Below are 20,703 nucleotides of genomic sequence, written 5' to 3'. Positions count from 1 at the left end.
AAACAGATTTAGAGGAATTAAGTGACTTGCTCAAGGTCATTAATCAGTTGATCATCAAGCATTTAGCTAGTTAATACTATATACCAAAACTCTTTGCTAAACATAAGGAAACAAAGAAGGTAAAAACATGGTCTTTGCTCTCAGGGGACTACTATTCTAAAGGGAAGTTAATGCCCAAGTAACTATTGAGGAACACAACAAATGCAGAACAAATGAAGTATCATCTTAGGTGAGGAGGTAGAGTTAAGAAGGTGGGATTTGAGATGAATCTTGAAGGAGGTAGAGGAGTGGGAAAAGTTGTGGTGGGGGGGAGACAGGGGGTGGGGGGTGGGGGCTCCGGTGAGGAGGAAGGACAGACAGTGCAATTTAAGGAAGGTTGGGAATGTTCTAGGAATAGTGAGAGAGAGGAGAGGAGAGGAGAGGAGGGGAGGGGAGGGGAGGGGAGGGGAGGGGAGGGGAGGAGAGGAGAGGGGAGGGGAGGAGAGGAGAGGGGAGGAGAGGAGAGGAGACAGATTGAATTTGATTCTGATTCCTCTGACTCCAAATTCTTTGATCCTTTTTTTTATTGCTATCACTTTACAATTCCAGATCATGCGGGTCAATGGTACTTCTCTCTTATGTTAAAACATTAGGTTTCCTTATTTGTATGGAGATTGATAGTTTAAAGAAGTTGGACTTGGGTCTGTATTTTCTAAGGCCAAGGCTATTTTTTCCAACCACTGCTTAGATGTCCATGGGAGGCAAACTTCCACAATTCAAATAGTAATTTGGTTTTGGAGTTTTCCATGCTGGAAGAAGTCTACATATAAGCTTTCCCTAAACTTTATTAGAGGATTCCTCTAGAGTAAAATTCCAGGGTGGGCAAGAGGCAATAAGAGAAAATGAAGGCTTTGGGTAAGGCTCCTGGGATTGAACATAGGGTATTTATTTGCTGAGGGTGGGGAAGGTCACAGGTGACATTATGTTTATTTATTTACTCAATAATGTTGAATACCAGTCAAACCCCAAATGCCATTTCTCCCACAGGGTTTGGGAATACATATTTGCTAATCCATTGGGGAACTTTCCAGGTTCCTAATGACCACCCCAGTAAGACTGCAATTCACTGGGGATTTCATTAAGCAAAATTCCCCAGGAAATTTCAACAGAGGTGCTCCTGTAGCCAAAACCCTAGTGGCTCTTTGGCCCAAATTAGAAGCCCAGCAACTGCATGACTTCCCACACAATTCACTCTATGAGTTTCTAGTCTCCCATGACTCAATGAGCACATTGTTCTCTCCAGTGTCGAATCATTCTTAAAATCAGAGGGTTCCAGGAGATTCTCATGAATGTGTGAACTGGATAGGATTATGCCCTTAAACCTTGCCTAACACACAATGGGAGAAAGTTTCCACAATTCTAGTTTTACAGGACACGGACCTCAAAAGTCATCTAGTCTAACCTTGTCTATCATTTTATAAAATAAAACAACTTAACCCTATAGAGGTTAAATGATTTTGCCCAAGTATCAAATACTAAGTATCAAAAAGGGGGTGGGGGTGGGGATGGGCCTCAGGAAACAACTCTCCTCCCTTAATTATAAAACTTTACTAAGCATTGAGAAAGCAGTCTATTTTTGTTTCCCTTTAGAAAACGAAGCTTCATTGATCATTATTTTTAAAAAATTGAATTTCCTTTTCCCATTTCTTGTCTCAACTTTATAGAAGGTGTCTCTAAACAATAACCAGTCCATCATGGCAGATATCAGCTGCTGTTTTGTCCACTTCACCATACTATATCAGGCCTTGTTTCTTAAGGTTGTATGTTCAGTTGACATATTGAAAAATTAACTCTTCCTTTCTCACCTTAATCCTCCTGAAAAGGATGACAGGATTATAGATGGAAGCCATGAATCAACCAACAAGCATTTATTTAGGCTGTTACTAAGTAACAGGCACTGCTAGGGATCTAGAAAGAACAAAGTGCATACCTTCAAGGAGCTTATATTCTGTTAAATGAGTGATTTAGTTTCCAAAAGTCATCTAATTGAAACTTTGTTTTATGTTTTTTTTAGTTAGTACACAGAGGGTCATTTCTATTTAATGTCATAATTTCTTTGAAAGGCAATATAATAAAGAGAGAAGTGAACTTGGAATCAGGACAGGACTGGTTTTAAATCCTGCCTCTGATTCTTACTACTTGTGTAACCATGGACAAGTCACTTTAAATCTCTGAACCTCAGTTTCCTCATCTATAAAATGGTGCATGATGATATTTATGGAATCCATTTCATAATATTTTTGAAAGAATCAAAGATGTGAATTATTTAAGATTCCATAAAAATATCTGCTTTTCGCTTTTATTTTTCAAATTAAATGAGCGATCTGAATTAACTCTCATTTGAAACCATAATAGAACATTTTAATTGATCTACTAAACTATTCAAATCATAACCCATGACTGCCTGCCCTTCGCATGGATTAACCTTGTCCTTGTTTCAAATAAGTCTATACATGGGATTCACTCCATATGCTGCAGGGGGAGGGAAGAACTTAACTTACTTTTTTCTTGACATTACTCCTTGAGATAATATAAAATATTTCCTGTGTTTAGTTGCAAAATTTACTCTATATTCAAGAGTTAAATATCTGTTTTTAAGTCTAACCTTAAAGAGATACAAAGAAATGTCTAGGTTGAACTTGGTTTCTTCTTCTTCTTCTTCTTCTTCTTCTTCTTCTTCTTCTTCTTCCTCTTCCTCCTCCTCCTCCTGCTCCTTTTCTCCTTCTTCTCCTCTTTCTTTTCTCCTTCCTTCCTTCCTTCCTTCCTCCCTTCCCTCCCTCCTTCCTTCATCTTCATTTTTCTTCCTCTTTTTTTCATCATTACTAGCATTTATGGAGAAATTTAAGGTTTGCAAAGCACTTTACATCTATTATCTCATTTAATCCTCAAAATAACTTTATGAGGTATATATTATTATTATTATTATTGCCATGGATTCAGAGACTTAGAATAATTAAGTCAATTGGCCAAAATTACATGGCTACCGTACTAAGTGTCTGAGATAGGATTTTAACTCAGGTCTCTAGACTTCAGTTTTAGAGCACATTATCCACTATGCTACCTAGATGACCCTTGTAGAAATAAGGCCAACCCTAGGACAAACTGGAAAATTTGTCCTCAGTGAACTTATAGAAATACAGTAACATCACTTAATTCTGCAAATGGAGAGGACATTGAAGCTAATCTACTACTAGATGGTGAGAGCACTGCATAGTTAAGAGAATGCTGTTTATGGAATAGTCCAGAGTTGGATTTGAATCCTGTTTCTGGCACTGAATAACTTATTTTCTCTGAGCCTCTCAATTTCCTCACCTTTAAAATGGGTGTGGCAATACTTGTGGTGAGGCTCAAACAAGGCAATGTTATCTAAAGGAATTTGTGAGCCTTAAAAATGCTATATAAACTTTAACTTTAACTATTATTATTATTATTGTAAGATTCAGCTGGAAATAGAACTCCCAGAGCAAAAAGAGTTTTATGCCTCAAAGAAAAAAAAAGAACTACTTTACAACAGCTCTCCATTTACAGAACTCAAAGTGCTTTATAAACAGTGGTCTCATTAATTCTGCCCTGACCTCTTCTTCACTCCTTCCTCCTCTCAAAGGAGGCTCAGGCCCAAGTACTTAAAGTTCAAATAATCTCTGAAAGACTGAAGATCCTAGGGTCTATAGGATTTGAGCACCAAAGCATGGCTGGAGGGGCATTTCTTATCTCTTGGGTCATCCTTTTCAGCATCATGGCTTGAACAGAGGTCATGCTCCAGAGTGATTGAATGATTGAACTCATAAAGTTCCAGTCTACAGCTGGTGAAATGATTTTCCTAAAGGGTCATTCTATAGTTATCTCCACCCTGTGTCCCCTCACATCTCCTTCAATCCTCAATAAATTCCAGAGGTTCCCTATTATTTCCATCACATAATTCTACTTGGTTTTTAAAGACTTTCATAACCTGGCCCCTTCCTCCCTTTTCAGCTTCTTTACATTTATGTAGGCAGCTAGCTGGTACATTGAAAAGAGGCCAGACCTGGAATGAGGAAAACTTGATTCAAATCCAGCCTTAGACACATACTGGCTGTGGGATCCTGGACAAGGCAATTAACCCAATTTGCCTCAGTTTCCTCATTTATAAAATGAGCTGGAGAAGGAAATGGCAAACTATTCCAATACTATTGCCAAGAAAACCCCAAATGGGGTCATAAAGAATCAGACGTGACTGAAACAACGAACAACAACACATTTACCTCTCTCCACCTACCACTTGGGATTTTTCAAAGAACTTGTAAATTCCAGACTGGCTACAATTCTTGAGAAAATTTGGAATGTTTTATTGAAAATGATCAGCCAACATCTTGAAAAGGAATCAGTCATAACAAAGAAGTAACATGGCTTCATTAAGAACGAATCATGTGAGATGAATTTAATTTTATTTTTTTGAAGGGTTATAAAGCCAGTGTGGATGGTGAAAGATGGGTTGGATAATATAAGGATTAAGAATTGGTTGTCTAGTCAGACTCAAAGAGCACATATCACTGGTTCATTGTTAAGTTGGCCACATTAGAATGTCCTTGAGATTTGCACGTGGCACTGTGCTGTCTAACAAATTTATTCATGATTTATATTAAAGCATAGATAGAATGCTTATCAAATGTGAAGATGACACAAAACTAGAAAGAATACTACTGGATGACAACCTCATGATTGGTTGGAAACAACAATGGCAGTCTATAAAACTGGCAAGATGAAAATTAAATGGAATAGATGTGGGTTAAAAAAATCAACTCATAAGTATAAAGAAAAAAAGTGACTATACAGGAATTCATCTGAAATATCTGTAGCTTGGGGAACACAGTGGAAGACAAACTCAATATAAATCATCAGTGTTATATGGCAGCCGGTCAATAAAACTGTCACAATCTTGGATAGCATTAAAATAAATATAGCTACAAGGAATAAGGAGGTGATACTATCTCTGTACTCTGATCTGGTTAGGTCACATCTAGAGTGTTGTCTTCAGTCTGGACAATGCCTTTTGGGAAAGACATTGCTAAACCAAAGAACATTTGGAGGATAGCAACCAAAATGGTAAATAGAGGATATTGAGTTCATGCCATCTTCAGACTGCTTGTTGGAATGGAGAATGTTTAGCCTAGAGAAGAGAAAGCTCAGAGGGGACAACTACTTTCATCTACATGATAGACGTTAATGTAAAATAGAGATTAGACTTGTTCTGTTTTTGAAATGGGTAGAAGTAGGAGTAATGGGAATTTGTGAAAAAGAAAATGTATATTAGGCTTGATGTCTGAAGAGATTTAACAAGTAAAGCTATCGCAAAGTGAAATGGTATCTATCTGTGGAAGTAGCAGATTTCTCTTCATTAGTTGCTTAGCAAGAAAAAAATTGTTTCAACAATTTTTGATTATGTGGTAGTGGGGATTCTTTTTCAGGTACAGATAAAACTAAATAGTAGACAAGGTCCTTTTTTGAAATTCTCTCAAATCTATGATCATTGTACATCATTGTAATTAGAAAAGACTTATGGAAGGAGACTGAATCAGAACTCTTGAAACTATGAGGCAGTTGCTATAATCCACATTTTGTATATGAAGAAGCAAAAGCCCATGCAAGTTTGTCCATAGTTACATGGCAAGTCAGTCTTACAGAATTAAAATCTCAGTCCTCTAGTCTCTAGATCAGTGAACTCTCTACCAGACAAATATTCTCCAAGGATAAATATTTAGGAACTAGTGAAAATGTGGTGCTAGAGAAGTTGGGAAAGATACTCCTGAACATTACAGAAAGCATAGAAGAGATGAGAGATAAGGTTTTTTCCCCCACTTTAAATTTATTTATTTATTTTGAATTTTACAATTTTTTCCCTAATCTCGCTTCCCTCCCCCCACCCCCTGCAGAAGGCAGTCTGTTAGTCTTTACATTGTTTCCTTGGTATATGTTGATCTAAGTTGAATGTGATGAGAGAGAAATTATATCCTTAAGGGGAAAAAAAGTATGAGATAGCAAAATTACAAAATAAGATAATGAGTTTTTTTTAAAAATTAAAGGTACCAGTTTTTGGTCTTTGTTCAAACTCCACAATTCTTTCTCTAGATACAGATGGTATTCTCCATTGCAGATATCCCAAAATTGTGCCTGATTGTTGCACTAATAGAATGAGCAAGTCAGTTAAGGTCAATCATCATTCCCCATGCTGCTGTTAGGGTGTGCAACCTTGTTCTGGTTCTGCTCATCTCACTCAGCATCAGTTCATGCAAATCCTTCCAGGCTTCCCTGAATTCCCATCCCTCCTGATTTGTAATAGAATAATAGTGTTCTATCACATACATATATCACAGTTTGTAAACCATTCCCCAATCAATGGACAGTCACTCAATTTCAAGAGGTTTTAAACTATATCTATCTATATCTATCTATATCTATATCTATATCTATATCTATATCTATATCTATATCTATATCTATATCTATATCTATATCTATATCTATATCTATATCCATATCTATATCTATATCTATATCTATATCTATATCTATATCTATATCTATATCTATATCTATATCTAATCTATACCTATATCTATATCTATATCTATACCTATATCTAATCTATGTCTATGTCTATGTCTATGTCTATGTCTATGTCTATGTCTATGTCTATATCTACATGTATATACTAAAGGGTTTACACTCTTTGTAACAAGCTATGAAGATATGTTGGATGAAGCTTGATGGAATCTAATTCTTGAGAGGGAATCATTCTTCGCCTTCCCTGTTGTGCCTCTACTAGAAGGCAGTAGGGGGCGGTACAGACTCCCTCCCTTCTACTTCATTCCCAACTCCCACCATACACAGCAAGCAACAAAGATAGTGCGGGCAACTCCAGAGAGTATGACCCCTGTTAGCACAGAAACAACTATAGATTTAAGTGAGAATTATTCAGGCATCTAGGGATCAGATTACATAAAGAAGCATGTCCGGGAAGCCCAGTTGAATGACATTTCCAACGGTGCATGAAAAGAGAAAGTACATCTGGACCTACTAGTTCTAGATTGTGAAATGCCTTGACCACATATTTCCCTTAACCTGAACCTCTCTACTAGTGTACTCTAATGATTTTTAGGTAATTGTGCTTACTTACTGACTAAAGAAGGTAAGCATACATAGTAGGAGGCTCATAAGTGATAGTTTCAGGAATGTGAACTCAGAATATATTACCCCCCCCAAGTGTAGCTAGATGATTCAAGTGTAAGTGTGAATTGGGATTATTGAGGGCTTAAAAAAAGGAAGGAAATAAAAAAATCTCACTTTCTTCATAGTTCTATCTACAAGTCAACTCTGGTTATAAGTTATTGGATAGTTCCAGTTCAATATCCCAATAAGCATCTTAAATTCAACAAGTAAAATAAAACCTATTAACTTTCCCTTAAAAAATTCACACCTTTCCCTAACTATTCAGTTGCTATTGAGGACCTCACCAACCATTCAGTCACCCAGATTTATAGCCTTGGGATCATATTCACTCTCTCTCACCCAATATTTCCAATCATTGGTGAGTTCTTTCTGGAGTCTCAATCCGTGGGAACTGGTCCAACCTGACTATATTTCCTTCTCCATTTCTACTGGCTTATTTCCTCCTTGGAATTCAGATAAATCCTACTCTCTCTGGAAGGTCTCTCCTTGTGCCTCACTGCTCCATCTTTGTTCTGGCATTACTTTCCTTTTAAACTATTATATATCTTGTATGTATAGTATGTACACAATGTGAACTCCATGAAATCAGAGACTATAGTTTTGTTTTCTGTATGTTTCCAGCACAAGGTCTGTCATATATTAAGTGCTTGATAACAAAGATCAAAAACAAAAATAGTGCCTATCCTCAAGTCTATTAGGAGCACTCACTCTATAGCCACACCTTCCTTAGCAAACAAGACAAAGCTAGATGGTGTAAAGACAGAGCACTGACCCTGAAGTCAGGAGGACTAGACTTCAAATCTAGCCTCAACTCACAAATTGTGTAACCTAATTGCTTTGCATATGGGGCCATTTCCAGTAATCTTGATTTATATCTGACCACTGGACCCAGATGGCTCCAAAGGAGAAAGTGAGGCAGGTGAATCAGCACAGCATACCCATCACTAAAATCCAATTCTTGTGTTTGTCATGGCATCACCTCTCTGATGTCATGGTCTTCTTTGAGAAGGAAGGATAAATAGCTTTATATATATCAGTAGATAGATAGATATAGATATAGATATAGATATTAACAACTCTGAAGAACAGACTAAGTTTGGAAAAAACACATTAAGAGCTTGGTTTGAGAATGGTGAACTCAATAGCCATAACAACTCACAAGTACCATTTAAAAAAGGATAGAGAAATTGTCTTCTATGTCAGTGGAGGGAAGGTCTGTACTGTTAAAAAAAAGCTTCCTGAAAGGCTGAAGAAATATTTATTGATTAAACATCTTCTATATAGAAGGCACCAGTTCTCTAGGACTAGACACTAAGCAGTACTTAGAACACAAGACAAAGACATACAGAAAACAAAGATTTCACAGAAAGTAAAAGCTCACAAGAAAGATACAGTATACCCACAGGAAGACAAATAGCAATATGAGGTAGCATCTACTGAGAGACAAATGAGTGATGGACAATAAATGATTGTACTGAGCATGGGCAGTGCCAGAGGAGAGTGTAGAAAGGTAGACAGCTCTCCTACAAGCCCATTTTATGAAGCATTGTTGCCTTTTGAAGAGCTATTTGTGCAAAATCCAGGGATAAGAATTCACAGAACTTTTCCTTTGGTCTATTGTCCCAGTAACAATTATAAATACAAAGTCCACCAGCAAATGGAACTTTCAATTATCCACTTAAAGCACAAATTGGAAAATATTTTTTGAGGGGAAGAAAACCAACAACCTTGCCTTGATACCATGAATTTCCCACATAACAAATATATAACAAATGAATACTTGCTCATGAATAGCCTCGAATTTGCATGTGCAGAGCCTGGGTGGGGTGGGTGGGTGCCAATGACGCACGAACTAGTCAATGCCAGATACATTGTCAAAATAGGGTGGTCTGCTCTTGTTTGGGAAGGAAATGTCCCAGACACCTGTGAGTTTCTGGGATAGAGTTCCTGAGGCAGTATGTGGTAATGCTACAGTGGCCTCAGGGAACTGCCAAGAACTGTGGTTTGTGGCAACTCTAGTTCCTCAGAGATCTTTCAAGGGAGTTCCCTGGTACTGGAGGTCTAGCCTTTTTAGTAAGGCTAGGAACATATTCATGGAAGATGGTAGCTTTCATGAAGGACATTAGTCAATAAGTCTAATTAGAACTTTAATATTCTGGATTCTCACCAGAACACTACATATCAGATTTCATATTGTGGAACTCATAGGTATGTAGTTATAACTCCATTTTCATCACATCCCTTGGTTGACATAGTAATGAAACTCCCCTGTATGGATTGGAAGAGCTGGCTGATGCTAAACGCCTTTCCATAGGAAATAGTATTCTAGGAAGAGAGCAATTTGCATTCTGCTCCTCCTTTCTATTTCTTTGTCATATGACATAATACAATGTAAAGAATGCTAATCATGGAGTCAGGAGAAGCTAGGTCAAGTCCTATTCCCTAATACATATGGGATGTATGACAATGTGCAAGTCTTTTCATCTTTGCTGACCCAGGAGATTCTCAAAGATTATATGTTATAGAGATATTTGACTGCGCTGGGGGAGGAATTTTTCATATTAAGAATGCTCAGACTAACAAAATCATAGATCTAAACTGTTCCTTACACAATCACCCATCCACCATCCAGCCCCAATCGTTTTTTCCCCCAAAAATATGTTTGGAGGGAAACATTTTGATTTCTAATAATAATAAAAACTAAAATGTATATTGTACTTATGTCAAGCACTATTCTTTGTGTTTTTTACAAATATTATCACCTTTGATTTTCAAAACAAATCTGGAGGAAGGCACTATTATTTCCATTTCACTGATAAGGAGATTGTAACATATAGAGATGATGATGTGACTTGCCATGGGTCACAGATCTGGTACCTGAGACTGGAGTTGAACTTGGGTGTTCCTGACTCAAGGTTGGGCATTCTAATTACTGCACCACTTAACTTGCTTTGAAAAGATGTTTATTTATTTCTTAGTCTCACAATTGATTAAGAATGGAAGAATTGGGGGGGGGGGATGGAGGAGAAATGTGGTCAGAGGAGAAAGGAGTCTCTAGGGATCTTGGTTAAAATTCCAGTTTTGTCACTCAGAACATATGTGACATGGGATTGAAACCTTTGGACTTCAATTTCCTCATCTATAAAATGAAGGGTTTGGAATCAACAGCCTGTAGAATCCCTTCCAGTCCCAGATCTATGGCCCTAGATGAACACAATGAGGGTAAAATACATCTCTATTATCCTAATGTCTTCAGTAAGATTTTGAAAGGCAGAATTGAGGTTTAACACATTTGGATTCTGAATCATAAACCCTACATTTTATGCAGTGTAAGGTCCTTATACTTTGATGGATCCATGATCTCATTGGTACCAAGGTAATTCAATTGATACAAAAACAACTGAGAGGGGGAAAAGGGGTAATGTCATAGGACAGAGTTCAGTCTAGTAGTAAGGAGGGGCAACCAGGAAAAGAAAAGAGTCCAAAGTAAAGTATAGAAAGAGGTAGCAGTGAATAGACCAACCATAAATTCAATAATCTTAAGATAGCCTCTGAACAACTAACCTGTGGAAGTATCGCCTCTAGATAGAGAATATTAGTTGCTTAGTATACAATTTCAGTTTCCTTCTCCCTACTATGAATCCATTTATCTGTGTAGTTAGTCCTCTGATGAAGATTACACCTCCTCCATCTGTTCTCATCTTGTATGCTTTTCATTCATATTCTTTTAGTGATGACTCTGGAAGATGCAATCAATTATTCAGTCAAAACTGGAAACATTCCACCAATTCATTTAATATCTTGAGGATAAGAGAATTCTCAGTACTTGATCAGTTCATCTTTTTTTTCTGTTTTCTTTTATCTTGGTCACACACATACACATGTGTGAAGTAAAATGGCAAATTAAAATGATTTTGGACAGTGATTTTTTAACTTGTGACAGAAAAATACTTTTTAAATTATTCTAATCATAAGGAACAGTCACTCTTGCCATAGCTATAAATATGTTCAACCACAAGTTATTAGCATAATCATCCATGAGTCATCTTGCTGTTCATGTATGTAGATATAACAATACTCTGTCTCTATAAGTTTCTTGAAGGTAAACACTGTTAGATTTTTTAAAAATTCATATCTGTATCACTTGGAAAAGACACATTGTAAGTACTTAATAAATAAATGTTCATTTATTTGAAGTATCTATGAAAACTAGGGAGAGATTGTTTGCTTCTATGGAGGGGTTGGTGGAAGGGAGGGTGGTGGAATCAAGAAGACTCATCTTCCTGGGTTCAAATCTGGCCTTGGACCTTTCTTTGATTCCAGACCCACCGTTCAATCCACTGTATCACTTAGATGCCCTAGAATTCTTTTTGGGACTACCATTTTTAGAACCAAAGAGGAAGGAGAAAAATGCAGCTGATGGAAAGAAAGGAATCACTGGGCTGACATTCTTTCCTTGTGTCGTCTCCCTCTGTCCTGAGAATAGAAGCTCCAGTAGTATGCCCTACCATGTTGGAATGTCATCAAGTAGGTCTATGTGCATTAAGTTTTTTGCCACAGAAACTCATGGAACCAATTATTAAAATGTGGAAGAGTACCTCCATGGAGGTAATAATCATGTCTAGGAAGTCATAGATTTTGTGAAGGATTAAATTATTTAAATATTATTTATTCATTACCCTCATCTGAGACTGTCTTCAATTGTCCTGGGAACCTAAGTCCCTTTCCACAGGAATATTTTAATTCCCAAAGTTACTTGCTAGACATTGTAAAATTCTTAGCATTTGTATTTAATTTTCTTGTTTTGTATAAAAACTGGCAGAAAGGTCAGTTTGTTTGTTTGCAGCAGAACTTCATGTCATATTAGCTTTATTTCCCTCTTTTTTTGAGATGTAGGCAAATAGATCTTCAGGAATAGGGCATAGGATGATCTGGGTTCAAAATCTGACTCTTCTGGGGATGGTAGTGGTGGATAATGCATGATAGTAGTCTCCATGGATAGAGAAGCTTAGGTTGGCAGATAACTTGAGTTCAGAACTTCTGGCCAAAGGAGCGTTTGCACTTCATTATGGACTAATATGGTGAGTCCCTGAGAGCAGAGGCAACCAGATTGTCTAAAGAGAAGTGAACTGGCTCTGGTTGGAAAAACCAACAAGGTTAAAATAACAATCAGCATTATAATCAGATCCATGAGTGGCTGTCCACTCTCAATCTGGATGGGATGGAGAGACCCAGTTTCACACAAACAAAATATCCAGCCCTTTGACACACACTGACTGTGTAATTCTGGACAAGTTACCCATTCTTGGGTCATGGACCCCCAAAACAGCCTGGTAAAACCTATGAACCATAGGGAAGGGAAAGGGAGGGAAGAACAGGGGAGGGAAGGGAGGGGAGGAGGGGGGGAGGGAAAGGGAGAGGGAGGAAGATGAAGTCCAAGGACAGACCCCTGGGATGGGGATTGCCTTGTATATAGCTGGAAAATGAGATAAATACAAAAGTTGTCAGAGAAATACAAATATTAATCTTCAGTGTCACAGAACACTAGAGAAGAGAGGATTTCGAGAAGAAAAAGAGAGTCTATAGTGTCAACTGTGGCATGAAAATCAAGGAAGATGAGGATAGACAAAAGGTCTTTCTATTTCAAAAAACAAAAGAGAAAGTATTCAGTACTTGGAACATGGAAGGCATTTAATACAGACTTGTTTAATTAATGACCTTGGAGAGGGCTGTTTTAAATAAATTTTAATGTATAAATTTTGGACTTCAAGGAGGGATAATTTTGAGGGCAGGGGGACTTTCTGGCATTTCTCTCAATACACTATATACAACACTTATAAGAGAGATCACATCTCTGAGCCTCTGTTTTGCCTTCTCCTCCACAAGAAGGTTTCCAAGGATAAGGATGTGAGGGCGGAAAGGGGGACTTCCTGCAGACAGAACACAAAATACCATATTGTCTCATGATGCTGTGTTCTCTGGCAGTAAGTAGACCTCTCCTCCCACCCTTCCCAGAGTCTCCTGGGAGGACCACAAAGCAAAAGGGAGGTGAAACAGCAGATGTGGACAGTCTCCCACCTTCTAAGCACACTGGCAAATAATATACTGCCACATGAAGGGCCTGAAACTTTCCAGCCATTAACTTAATTAATTCTTTCTCTGAAAGTAGGACAAGAGATATTTGTTAACCTTAAAAACAAAACTCTTGCTGTTTAAGGACTTTGAGACTTTGGGTTTACTCACAGAAAATTCTCTCTCTCTCTCTCTTTCTCACACACACACACAGACACACAGACACACAGACACACACACACATTCGCCTCTTATTTTGTGGGGTATAGAATTGTTAAAAGCACCCCAACCCTGCTGTAATGTTGATACTGAGTTATTCACCATTTTCTTTTTTTCTACCAAGAATGGGGAGTGCTATGTGACTAAGAAATATTTACAAGTGTGCTTAATGTGTAAAAAGAGAGAGAATGATCTAGTCTTAAAAGAAGACCAGTTGAGAATCTGTGTTCCAGAAGAGGATATAAATAATTCTTTAAAAAAATTTCCTAAAACAGTTTCTTTTTTATAGAGAAGGTCAAGAAGGGAGGATCCTTCATCTGGGGCACTTTGCACCTGGTGAGATGATGGGAGCCCATGTTACCTGTTTCTCTACACCAATAGATTTTTTTTAAGGGCATGATCGATGAATTAATTTGTGAAAGGTTACCCTATCCCTGAAGATTATGAATGAAGGAACTGGCAGACTAAGGATTTTGTGACCACCTTATATAAGGCACTCATACATTCTTTTTCTGTCTACAAATGTGGAGGGTAGGCTGGTCCACCAAAGCAAACTGTTTTTTTTTTTTTTAAAGATATTCAGCAGCTTACCTTTGGGGTGCTTATTGTGTTACTTTCTTAATCCTGTTCTGCTTTGGGAGCATAGCAAGGACCTCTTCCTAGAAGATGATTGATAGTAAGTGCATCTTGTATTCTCAAACTCCTTGAATTCCCTTATGCCATACTTCCTTGTTCATATCTTGTCCAGAGTAATAGTAGAGATACACTCAAGTTCCATTTAGATAAAAATGGGGAAAAAGGCATTTATCCTATTGTATAGGGAATAATTTTTTTTAGTGTTTAGTTTTGGGTTTTTTTTTTTAGGCTTTTGCTAGGGAATGGGTTAAGTGGCTTGCCCAAGGCCCCACAGCTAGGTAATTATTAAGTGTCTGAGGCTGGATTTGAACTCAGGTATTCCTGACTCCAGGGCCCATGCTCTATCCACTGCACCACCTAGTCACCCCTAGGGCATAATATTAAACCAGAAAATAATAAAAAAAAAATCTCACACTACCAAAAATTTGACTGAGAATTCAACCACAAACATCCATTTAAAAAGCATTTATTTAGCACTTACCATGGATACAACATTGTGATATAGGAAAGATGATACAACATTGTGATATAGGAAAGATAGAAAGTTTATTTGTCTCTTTTTTTTCTTGAACTCAATGGAGGTCATAGTTTTGTAGGGGAATAAGACACAAAACATAAAAATTAAAAAGCGCAATGTCTCATGGGGCTCAGAGAGTGGCTCAGAAGAGGAGATTTGTTGTCAGTCACTCATATATAAAAGAAGCATGGATATAGGCCAGGTAGGAAAACAATAGCCTTGCCATGTTCACTTAACTTTTGTTTTGGAAAAATTGCCATGATAGACAAGAACTTGAGTGTTTCCAGCCCTAAATAAGATCAATTTTTGGAATAAGAGACTTGAAATCAATCTCAGGCATTTGGAGCTAAAAGAAAAACCATAGTCTTACCCTGGGGGCCTATCTCAACACCTTTGACTGATTAATAACCTCTAGCTTTGACTAAATTAAATAGTTGGCTAGTTCTTTTCAGGGAAAGGTTGTTAACAATACAGCCTAGCTGATAGAATTAGCCATAGTTGGAGGTGGTTTTGAAGACTCCAGTGGAAGTACAGAAGTAGTCATTCCAAAATTATATAATCATGTGCCCAAGGGAGGAATATCTAACATTGGCTATGAAACCAGTAGCAGCCTAATGACATCTCAAGAATACATCAGAGGTCCTGCAGGATCTGAAGGCTGACTTGTCCCTCTTTGGGTATCAAGTCCTTCCATGCCTATTCCTTAGGCATGACAGTGCTTCTTGATGATCTCATAGATTTTTGTGGGAGAATGTTCACCAGGTTTATGGCCAGTTTTTCTATTCCTACTTTTATTGCTATATTATTTTATTTTAATGTCTTTGCTTTGAACTGATTTTATCTGTTTACTAATACTAACAGATACATTGAAGATAGCACTTGATCTTTGATTTTTTTGGACCTTAAACCTGAGAAAGTTTTTCTTAAGGGCTCCCTATGTGAGAGAAGATGCAACAAATAAAATAATGATAAGTATATTACAAAATCAAGTATTGTATGAAATCTGGAAAAAGTCTGTGTTGACTGGATGGGATTAGGACAAGCTTGATAAAGGAGATGACTACATATGAAAGGGAAAGTCATGTTCAAGTAGGAGAAACTCCATAAACAAGAGTGAATTGGTTTAATAGCACAGTGAGTATACAAGGAGCAGAAAATAGTCTATGTAGATTAGACTATAAAATGTACAGAGGAATAAATGAAATAAGAAGCAAATGGTAGATGGCTTTGAATGTTAGGCAGAAGAGTTTGAATTTGATTTTTTTAAATAATTGGGAGCTCCTGAAGATTTTCTAACAGAGACATGGCAAAAAAGTATTTTTGTATACAAAAGAAAGCTATTTAAGCCAGTAATATGCAAGATTAACTAAGGAGAGAAGAGAGTGGAAGTAGAGAAAATGGATTAGAAGGCTATTTCAATTACTGAAGAAAACAGTGATACAGTTTCATACAAGAATGCTAGTAATGGCAGTGGAGAAAAGGGGACAGATGAGAGATAGGTTGGGCAGCTAAAACTGCCAAATCTTAGTAACAAGTTAGATATGGGAAGTGATGCAGAGTTTATAAAGGCAAACAACTTTGAAAGAACTCTGATGAAAATAAATGATCGATCACTTCCAAGGAATCAATGATGAAGTGTGCTATCCACTTCCAGACGAAGAATGACAGACTCAGGCTGGATAATGAGATATCCATTTTGGGACATGGTCATTGTGGGAATTCATTTTGCTTGACCCTGCTTATTTATTTTTTCCAAAGAGGGAGCAGATTGTGAGGAAAAGAAAATAAATGCTTATTAATTGGGAGGGGGAAAAAAGAAATTAAGAAGGGAGAGACAGAATTGGTAAAATCAGGAAAAAGGAATAGTTTGAGGGGAAAAGACAATAAAACTCAACATTAAAAAGAATTTAGAGTCATTGCTTACAAAAATCAAGTTACTAAACTCTTTTTGGATAGTGGTATTAGGTGACCTCTGAAGGTTCTATATAGTCTAAATCTCCCTTACCAGTAATTTTTCAGTTATATCTGACTCTTACTGGTCTCACTTGAGCTTTTTTTTTTTTTGGCAGAGATACTAAATTGGTTGCCAATTCCTTCTCCAGCTTATTTTTACAGATGAGGAACTAAGACTTCCCAGAGTCACACAGCTAGTAAGTACCAGAGGTCAGATTTGAACTCAGAAAGATGAGTTTTTCTGATTCCAGGTCCAGTATTCTATATACTATGGAGCCATCCATCTGCCCTTCTAGATCTCCCTTGCTTAGCAATATTGATAGTGTCTTCCTCAAAATGAACCCATGACCAAGGTGTTTTGCGTTCTTCTTATTCATTAAAATTATTTTTTTATTCTGTAGGGATCATCGTGTTAACCTTCACTTGGCCTCAAAAAGCCCTGGAAAAATTACTCCCCCTCTCTGGGCTTCAGTTTCCCATTCTGTAAAATAAGAAATCTAAGTTAGTTCACTTTGAAGGTCATTGAAGTTCTGAAATTCTATCATCTGCAATAATTTGTAAGAGCAAGTAGTTTTAAAGTCATTTCTATGAATTCTTCCTCCTTGCATCTACTCAAGATAAATTAGAAATTAAAATATTTGTTTGATGGATTAGGAAATCAAGTGTGCTCATGTCTCTTGCCAACCACATAATTCATTGTTTTTTGGTTAACTTGTTTGCTTGAACACAATCCCCCAGAAACTGGGAAGGCTAACTCCTTTCTAATTTAGGTGATTATAGAGCAAAAATTGTTGTTGTTCCTGGACAGAAGCTTTACAGCCTGGGATTACAGATGGGTCCAGCCAAGGAACATCTAAACAAATGCAACCACATCCTGAGATGTTTTTAAAGGAGCTTCTGTGAGGATGGGTCCTTTTCATATGAGACAGGCCACAGCAAACACTCAATCACTGTTGATTGGATAATTGAATGAATGAATCTATAGGGTACACTATGTGGAAAGCATCTTGGGGATACCCAAACACTGGGTCACAAGAAAGTTTAAAAGAAGGAATTTTTTAAAGGAAGGCAGCTTGAATTAGTAACCTGGGTGTCTGTATGACCTTAAGAAATTCTTCACAGATCTCTAGGATTTGGTCATCAAGTATATTTAACCCTCTCAATTTACTTTGCAGAAGTCCAAGGGTGGGGGTTAAATTACTTGCCCGAGGTCACACAGATAAGGAAATGGTAAATAGTAGGTAGGATTTGATCCTAGGTCCTCTGTCTTTGGAGTCAGTATTCTTTCCACTGGGCCTCTTTACCTTCCTTTATCTATTTGACCTCAAACTTTCCTTCTGGCTTCATGATTCTCACTAAGCTTGCCTTTCTCTATAATCACTTCTCAAATCTTAAAGATCTTAAAAGCAAATATTTATCAATCAACCATCACCATCATTTATTCAGTGTCTACCTTGGGCTCCTGCAAACTAGGTGGCAAAAGAGCTAGACCTGAGTTTAATTGCACCTCAGACACTAGGAGGGTGACCCTGGAAAATGAACTGGTGAAGGAAATGGCAAACCATTCCAGTATCTCGGTCAAGAAAACTCTAAATGCAATTATAATAAATCAGAGATGTACAGAAACAACTGAAGAAGAATAACTGTGGGTCCAGCAATGTGCTGGATGATGGGGATGCAAATACAAAAAAAATGAAACAATACCTTTAGAGCTGCAAAGACCTTGAAGATCATTCAGCTCAATTTTTCAGATGAGGAAATCTCTGAGGACTAAAGAGACACAGGGACCAATTATAGCTTTCAATCATCAAAGTTTCCAAAGCAAGATACAGTTCATGAAAGGGATAAAGGATTATCTTTCTTTTCTTTGCTTTGCTTTGCTTTGCTTTGCTTTGCTTTTAGGATTTTTGCAAGGCAAATGGGGTTAAGTGGCTTGCCCAAAACCACACAACTAGGTAATTATTAAGAGTCTGAGGTCAGATTTGAACTCAGGTACTTCTGACTCCAGGGCCTGTGCTCTGTCTACTGTGCCATCTAGCCACCCCAAGGATTGTCTTTCTTAATGTAAAAGCTTCATTCTTGAAAACTTTTGTGTTAATCAGTATCATTTGGATAAATTGAGTCAAATTATAAATATGTTAAGGAAATAGAAGGTTAATCAGTACTTTTCCCTTGGTTTTACAAATATGAATTTCATGTTTGCTTGATGTAGACCTTACCTGAATAAATTTTGTGAGACTTCCATGGCAGGAAGGACTCAGGTCTGCCTTGGTGGAATTTTTCTTTGTTTGTAGCTCTTGTCAAGGAAATTTGAGAAAATCTATGTATGGCACCTCTCAGTATATAGGAGGAACACCACATTTAAAAGCCTACAGTTCACAATACTAGAAAAAAAAGAGTTGTGGGGTTTTTTGAGGAAAAAAAATAGAAACTTCCAAAATGTAAAAAAGTTTGTCCCAGTCACAATTCCAAATATGATAGATAATTCCTCTTCTTGCAGTTCCATCTAGACTCCTGTTGGTCCTTTTCTAAAAGAAGCAAAAGAAGCTTCTTTTCTCCCTCTCATTCTTTCTCTTTCTCTCATCCTCTCTCATTCTCTCTATCTCACTCTTTTTTGCAATGTATGTCTCACTGTCTTTTTCCCTGAATCTTGCTGTCTCTGTTTCCCTACCTTTGCCTCTATCTCTATCACTTTCTGTCTTCTTTTTCTCCTTCTTTTTTCTTCTTTTCCTTCTATTCCTTTTCTGTCTCTGTTTCTCTCTCTCTCTGACTCTCTCTCTCTCTCTCTCTCTCTCTCTCTCTCTCTCTCTCTCTCTCTCCTTCTCCTGTTCTAGTTCTTCTAGCAAAGGTGGCCCAAGCTGCACAGCGTGACTTTTTCATCTGTACCAAGGATGGGGAGCAGCCAGCTCTCAGACCCTTAGAAGGTCTACAGAATCACTTGGTCTGGTGTGGTCAAGGCAACCGCAGGAGAAATTTGAAATCGAATAAATCTAGCAGCTTTTTAGGGATGAATTGGTTAAATATTTAACCAAAGAGAGCAAGTTAATTTTTAAGTTGATAATTTTGTATGACTCTCAAATGATGCCATAAATATCCAAATGGACCTTGGCAGCAAAAAGTTCTGATCTACAGAATTTGTCAGAAAAAGACAAGTGTTATCTAACTGACATCTCCCTCAAGCAAGGTGAGGAGATCCTTATTGCTTCACCCAAGCAACTCTATTCTCTTCATTCAAATCCCAGCTTTGTTGCTTACTGTGTGACCTTAGAAAATTTGCTTATTCTCTTTGGAGCCCATTCATTTGTAAAAATAAATACTAAATAATCTCTTAACTTCCTTTCTTGTCATGAAGTACTTATGGTAATCCGTATTGCATAAAATTATTCCTTTCAGAGTATTCTGTCTTCCCAGGTTTCCCAATCAGGTTTTCTCATACCCAGATCCCTAATTCAAGCCCCAGTTTTGGCAACATAAGGGAAAATTTGCCACTTCTCTGGTCCATACCTACAAACTGCAGAAATAGATATCATTGGATCCTCTTGCCTTTTAAAATGCTGATTTAAAGAAAGGAGAGTTCTAGACTGATTAGAAATCACAGTTTAGGCATAAAGTTATATGGGTTGAAAAGAGGGAGAACAAGAGAGCTAGATAATGTCTTTCTTAGCAGATTACCTCAGTTCAGGAGAATCCGAGGAGTTTTCTCTGAGTGTCTGGGTAGTACTTGAGGCATCATCTCTCATACTCAGGCCTCGAGAAAATCACTTCAGGTTCAGAATATATTTGTATCCTCTCAAAATTATAGCTGATGGGGCAGCTAGGTGGCACAGTGGGTAGAGCACTGGCCCTGGAGGCAGAAAGATCTGAGTTCAAATTTGACCTCAGAAACTTAACCTAGCTTTGTCACCTTGGGCAAGTTACTTATCCCCATTTTTTTGTAAAAACCAAAACAAACAAACAAAAATATAGCTGATAAGCCCTCATTATTGTGTTTTTTATGAATAATAGAAGATATAAATAATTCAAAACAAAGTTCAAAGCATAATAGAATTATCAAAAGATCA

This window comes from Macrotis lagotis, chromosome 1 (genome assembly GCF_037893015.1).
Source record: "Macrotis lagotis isolate mMagLag1 chromosome 1, bilby.v1.9.chrom.fasta, whole genome shotgun sequence".
Classification (NCBI taxonomy): domain Eukaryota; kingdom Metazoa; phylum Chordata; class Mammalia; order Peramelemorphia; family Peramelidae; genus Macrotis; species Macrotis lagotis.
This window is presented reverse-complemented; position numbering follows the sequence as displayed.